The sequence below is a fragment of the Bactrocera neohumeralis genome, unplaced genomic scaffold (assembly GCF_024586455.1).
Source record: "Bactrocera neohumeralis isolate Rockhampton unplaced genomic scaffold, APGP_CSIRO_Bneo_wtdbg2-racon-allhic-juicebox.fasta_v2 cluster11, whole genome shotgun sequence".
Taxonomy (NCBI): Eukaryota; Metazoa; Arthropoda; class Insecta; order Diptera; family Tephritidae; genus Bactrocera; species Bactrocera neohumeralis.
In genome coordinates this window covers 19,453,615-19,459,280 of record NW_026089624.1, presented here as the reverse complement: position 1 = coordinate 19,459,280, position 5,666 = coordinate 19,453,615, and the positions used below count along the sequence as shown (strand labels likewise).

The 5,666-nt window shown below is 35.6% G+C and overlaps 1 long non-coding RNA gene across 1 annotated transcript; it reads left to right on the top strand.

Moving 5' to 3' along the window:
* The first annotated feature begins 1,267 nt into the window (after positions 1-1,267).
* Positions 1,268-2,424, top strand: LOC126766306 (uncharacterized). Its single transcript, XR_007668839.1, has 3 exons — positions 1,268-1,548; positions 1,625-1,781; positions 1,837-2,424. It is a non-coding gene; the product is annotated as an uncharacterized LOC126766306 (long non-coding RNA).
* Positions 2,425-5,666: the final 3,242 nt, after the last annotated feature.

Genomic DNA, 5,666 nt, shown 5'->3' with positions numbered 1-5,666 from the left:
TCACAACTTTAGTGGATAATTGGAAGCACTGTATTGAATTAGAAAAGATGTTCCGTACAATGTCTTCGGTTAGGCGGTAGATTAATTCAACATTAGTAAAATAATCGAATTACAAAGCTGCTTGAATTGTTGTGAATTAAAACTTATCGATCAACCAATTGCAAATGGAGAAAGTGCAGCAAGCATGAAGCAGCTTTAGGATACCACTAAAGGCCTAACTATCGGGTGATTTTTAAGAGCTTGATAACTTTTTTTTAAAAAAAAACGCATAAAATTTGCAAAATCTCATCGGTTCTTTATTTGAAACGTTAGATTGGTTCATGACATTTACTTTTTGAAGATAATTTCATTTAAATGTTGACCGCGGCTGCGTCTTAGGTGGTCCATTCGGAAAGTCCAATTTTGGGCAACTTTTTCGAGCATTTCGGCCGGAATAGCCCGAATTTCTTCGGAAATGTTGTCTTCCAAAACTGGAATAGTTGCTGGCTTATTTCTGTAGACTTTAGACTTGACGTAGCCCCACAAAAAATAGTCTAAAGGCGTTAAATCGCATGATCTTGGTGGCCAACTGCCCATGCATCCCGAAAAATGCACTGTTTGGTGTGGTTTGTACGCTGGTGGAATCATTGGACCGTATTTTTTCAAAGATGCTGTTGGACGCAACGTTACGGTGAATGGCGATCGCTATCGTTCGATGCTAACAAACTTTTTGTTGCCAAAAATGGAAGAACTGAACTTGGTTGACATGTGGTTTCAACAAGATGGCGCTACATGCCACACAGCTCGCGATTCTATGGCCATTTTGAGGGAAAACTTCGGAGAACAATTCATCTCAAGAAATGGACCCGTAAGTTGGCCACCAAGATCATGCGATTTAACGTCTTTAGACTATTTTTTGGGGCTACGTCAAGTCTAAAGTCTACAGAAATAAGCCAGCAACTATTCCAGCTTTGGAAGACAACATTTCCGAAGAAATTCGGGCTATTCCGGCCGAAATGCTCGAAAAAGTTGCCCAAAATTGGACTTTCCGAATGGACCACCTAAGACGCAGCCGCGGTCAACATTTAAATGAAATTATCTTCAAAAAGTAAATGTCATGAACCAATCTAACGTTTCAAATAAAGAACCGATGAGATTTTGCAAATTTTATGCGTTTTTTTTTTTTAAAAAGTTATCAAGCTCTTAAAAAATCACCCGATATAATGTAATTACAATCAAGTTTAGTTAAATTTTTTCAAATATCATTTGCTTAAGGAGAATGCGAAACTGGTCGCATTTTCCGTACGGAATCAGCTGTTTTCGCTTTTTGTCAACTGATACATCATTTTGAATTTGAAAATGAAAAGGAAGAAGAGTGTTTTGTTAACCGATAAAATCATTTTAAATTTGAATGTTGAGGACGACGAATGCTTTATCCAAAAATCCAAATTTAATAGATAGTATTGATAAAAAAGAAATGTTTGTACGACAAAAGAGATGCATTTTATTTCAATCGTACAAATAAAGAAAAAGCGTGGAAAGCAATCGCGGAACTATGCTGTAAAAGTGGTATGTATTAACTCTGTTATAGAAATATATATTTTTGTAAATATTATATATTTTTTATGTTTGTTTCAATTAAAAGATCTAGAATGCAAACATAGATGGAAGCTACTCCGGGAGCGCTTCTGCAAGGAGATAAAAAGGTTAGAAGCTCCTTCAGGTAGCGGAATGAGCTACTTAGAGGAATGGCGTTATTTAAAACCTCTGATGTTTCTGAAAGACTCCGTCACACCGCGTCGGTAAGTACTCTGTATAAATTTTAATGTTTTTAAATATAACTTTTTCATTGTGCAGCACTCGTGATAATGCAGAAACAAATATAGACTCTGTCTTGGATTCATCAATGAGTGATAGTTTGAATGAAATTTCATAGCCACCTCGGAAGAAAAATAAAAGTCTCTACCTAGAAAGTCTCTACCAAAAATTTGGCGCAACAATGGGAAACTTAGATGGCGGCGCCGGCTGAAAGACGTGAAACTGATGAGGCCTTTTTTGACGACGGTTTTGTGTCTGATGAAAGACCTGCCAGTGTCGGTCAAAGACGGTTTCCAAGAGAAAATGATATTGGAGTTATATCGCTTACGTCCCGAAAATAGGCAAACATGAAATTGAAAACGACAAGAATTCAATCTAGTTTCCTTATTTTATTTCCTTATTTTTTAAAAAGTGTTAAAACTGCACAAGTTATTTCTAACTTCCAAAGAACTTCTTCCACCGTAATGATGCAAATTGGAAGATTACATAATCGATGGGATATTACTTTCAACTTCTCTACGCCATATACCGTCATGAAAATCTCCATTAGAGTCCTGCCAATCAGCATAGTTGCTTGCAGTATACAAAGATGCATTAACGTTATTAAACATAATAAAATTATGTAAGGCAACGCACGCCAAAAAAATTTTGTCTGCATTTTCTGAAAATAAATGTTAGAAAAACTCGCCAACGCCCTACTAGTATTCCAAAAGAGTTTTCAATTGTGCGACGAGCTCTCGATAACCTTTTATTAAACACCTATTTTTCATTTGGTAGCATTCCCCCAGGGTATGGGCGCATTAAATTTATCCCTAAAAGAAAGGCAGCATCACCAACGAAGAAGTGTGGAGTTTTTAGTTGCGTATTTGGTAAGTTTTTCGCTGGAGGGGTGGGAAGTTTGTGATTTAGCAACCTCTTTCCCAATCGACTCACTTGAAAAATGCCTTTACATGTAATAGAAACAATAATATTAATTAAAAAAAAAACAGATGCACAAATATAAAAGTCCTCACCACCATCACCCTGACTTCCATATGCACCAATATCTATGTATATAGGTTAACCGATATCGTGCATCACATACTGCTATACGTAACAACACAATAGAAAAAAATTTTTTGTAGCAGAAAAATTTACTATCGCTTTTAGGTGGGCATCGAATAGCAATATGCTTCCCATCAATAGATCTAACACAGTTGGGCATATTCCACAGTTCCCAGAAGTCTTGAGAAATTCGCTTGAAATCTCCTTCATTAGGCTCAGATACATAAACAGCGCCTAACTTCGTCCAAAGGACTTCAGCTGTCTCCAGAATAATGCGCCTAACCGTTTCCTTTCCCAGTTGAAATGACCATGCCAACGATTGAAACGAAGTTCCTTGTGATAAATATCTGTAAGATAAAGAAAAAAGAACAAGACATAATAACACCCCTATTCTGTGCACTTAACTAATTTGTCAAAATTTGAAATTTATCAAGCATTTCGTATTCTGTGTCTGAAATAAAAAGCTCTTTTCTTTATAAGTTTTTAAGATGTCAAATGCTCTTGACAGTGCTCGTTATGAATTAAATATCTGATTGTGCATCTTATTGTGAAAATGGAAGATATTTTACTTTTGTTATTATTGTTAAACGAAGATGAAAATTGTGAGAATAAGAATCACGCGCGGCATTTAAAATGTTTACGCGACGATAGCAATCCATTTTCTGTGAGCGAGAATACCTTTGGGCAAAAAATTTGAAAAAATTGATGAACTAGCCCCACACGATGATCAGAAAACGTCACTACCTTTAACTGTAATGGTTCCAGCAGCTTTGAACTTCTTTGGACACGGTTCATATCAGGAAATGTGTAGATAACAACGTCAACTTGCCCAGGAGTTAGTCGTTCCTTTCGAGAAGTGTACGGGCTGTAGCAAAACTTATTGTGAAGGTGAAGGGAGGAGAAATAAAGTTTCCCAGTTCAACAGAGGAAGAAACTTTTATAAAAACGGGGCAAGTACTCTTGTAATACAAATAATAATATAATAATTTAAGGTAATTTATTTGATATACATATATTCCAGATTTTTTAGAAAATTTGGAATAAAAAGCACCATAGGAGCAATTGACTGCACGCAAATTGCTATCAATATAATTTGAATAGAAATTAGCTGTTTCTATTTACATTATTTTGTTCACCACACGTGTGGAGAAAAGCTTTGCGAATTGAAGCTTTTACTTTTATCAAGATTGGCACAGAATACCAAAATATTTCGTGCTTGATAAATATTTGAGTTAATTTTCAATATTTTACTAATTTGTCAAGTGCACAGAATAGGGGTGTAAAAATATATTAGAATGAACAAACTTACTGTAATGTCAAAGCTAATCGACATTCCGGTTGCACAGGCTCCCTCAACGAATTCTTTTTTAAAAAGGGCTCAACAAGAGTAAGCAAAAGTCCATATACTTGTGGCGTCGTTTCTGTGTATATAAAAAATCAGTCTGGTCAATCCTCTTCATTTCCAGGAATCGTACAAAAAACCATCCTTCTTCCTCTTTCTGTTTATTTCCCCCACTGAACATGACCGAACTCTTTGTAATGTAATTTCCCTAATTTCTGTTAATATGCGTATTCCGTCTAAAACAGAAGTAAGCATTTTAATTGTTTTGAAATATTTCAATTTTCTATACATTTTTGCAAAATCCAAACCAAATGTAAAACCAAAACACAAATTGCCTATTGACACTTTCTTCTTCTGCATGTAAGCAGTTATGCATTTGACAGACTTTTCGTTCATTTTTATAGTATACCCTGAAAAGGGTATATTAAGTTTGTCACGAAGTTTGTAGCACCAAGAAGGAAGCGTCGAAGACCCTATAAAGTATATATATAAATGATCAGTATGTTGAGCTGAGTCGATTTAGCCATGTCCGTCTGTCTGTCTGTGTCTGTCCGTCTGTATATAGTATATACGAACTAGTCCCTCAGTTTTTAAGACATCGTTTTAAAATTTTGCAAACGTCATTTTCTCTTCAAGAAGCTGCTCATTTGTCGGAGCTGCCGATATCGGACCACTATAACATATAGCTGCCATACAAACTGAACGATCGGAATCAAGTTCTTGTATGGAAAGCTTTCACATTTGACAATGTATCTTCACAAAAGTTGGCACAGGTTATTTTTTAGAGCAACAATGTAATCTGCGAAGAAATTGTTCAGATCGGCTTACTATAGCATATAGCTGCCATACAAACTAAACGATCGGAAAAAGTTCTTGTATATAAAACTTTTGCATTTGACAAGATATATTCACGAAATTTGGTACAGATTATTTTCTAAAGCAACAATGTAATCTCCGAAGAAATTGTTTAGATTGGTTAACTATAGCATATAGCTGCCATACAAACTGAACGATCGGAAAAAGTTCTTGTACGGAAAACTTTTGCATTTGACAAGATATATTTACAAAATTTGGTATAGATTATTTCCTAAGGCAACAATGTAATCTCCGAGGAAATTGTGCAGATCGGCTTACTATAGCATATAGCTGCCATATAAACTGAATGATCGGAATTAAGGGCTTGTATGGAAGACTTTCGCATTTGACGTGGTATCTTCACGAAATTTGACATGGATTACTGCTTAAGGTAATAATATAATCTCCGAAGAAATTGTTCAGTTCGGATTACTATAGCTTCCATATAAACTGAACACATAGTTACTAAAACAAATGCACCTGTGAAGGGTATTTTCTTCGGTGCAGCCGAAGTTAACGTTTTTTCTTGTTTGACAGTAACATACGGCAGCGTATGCACATTATATGTAGTTAGCCCATAAGGAGTGCATTTATGCATTAAAACAGCTGAACTCAAATAGTAGCTCGT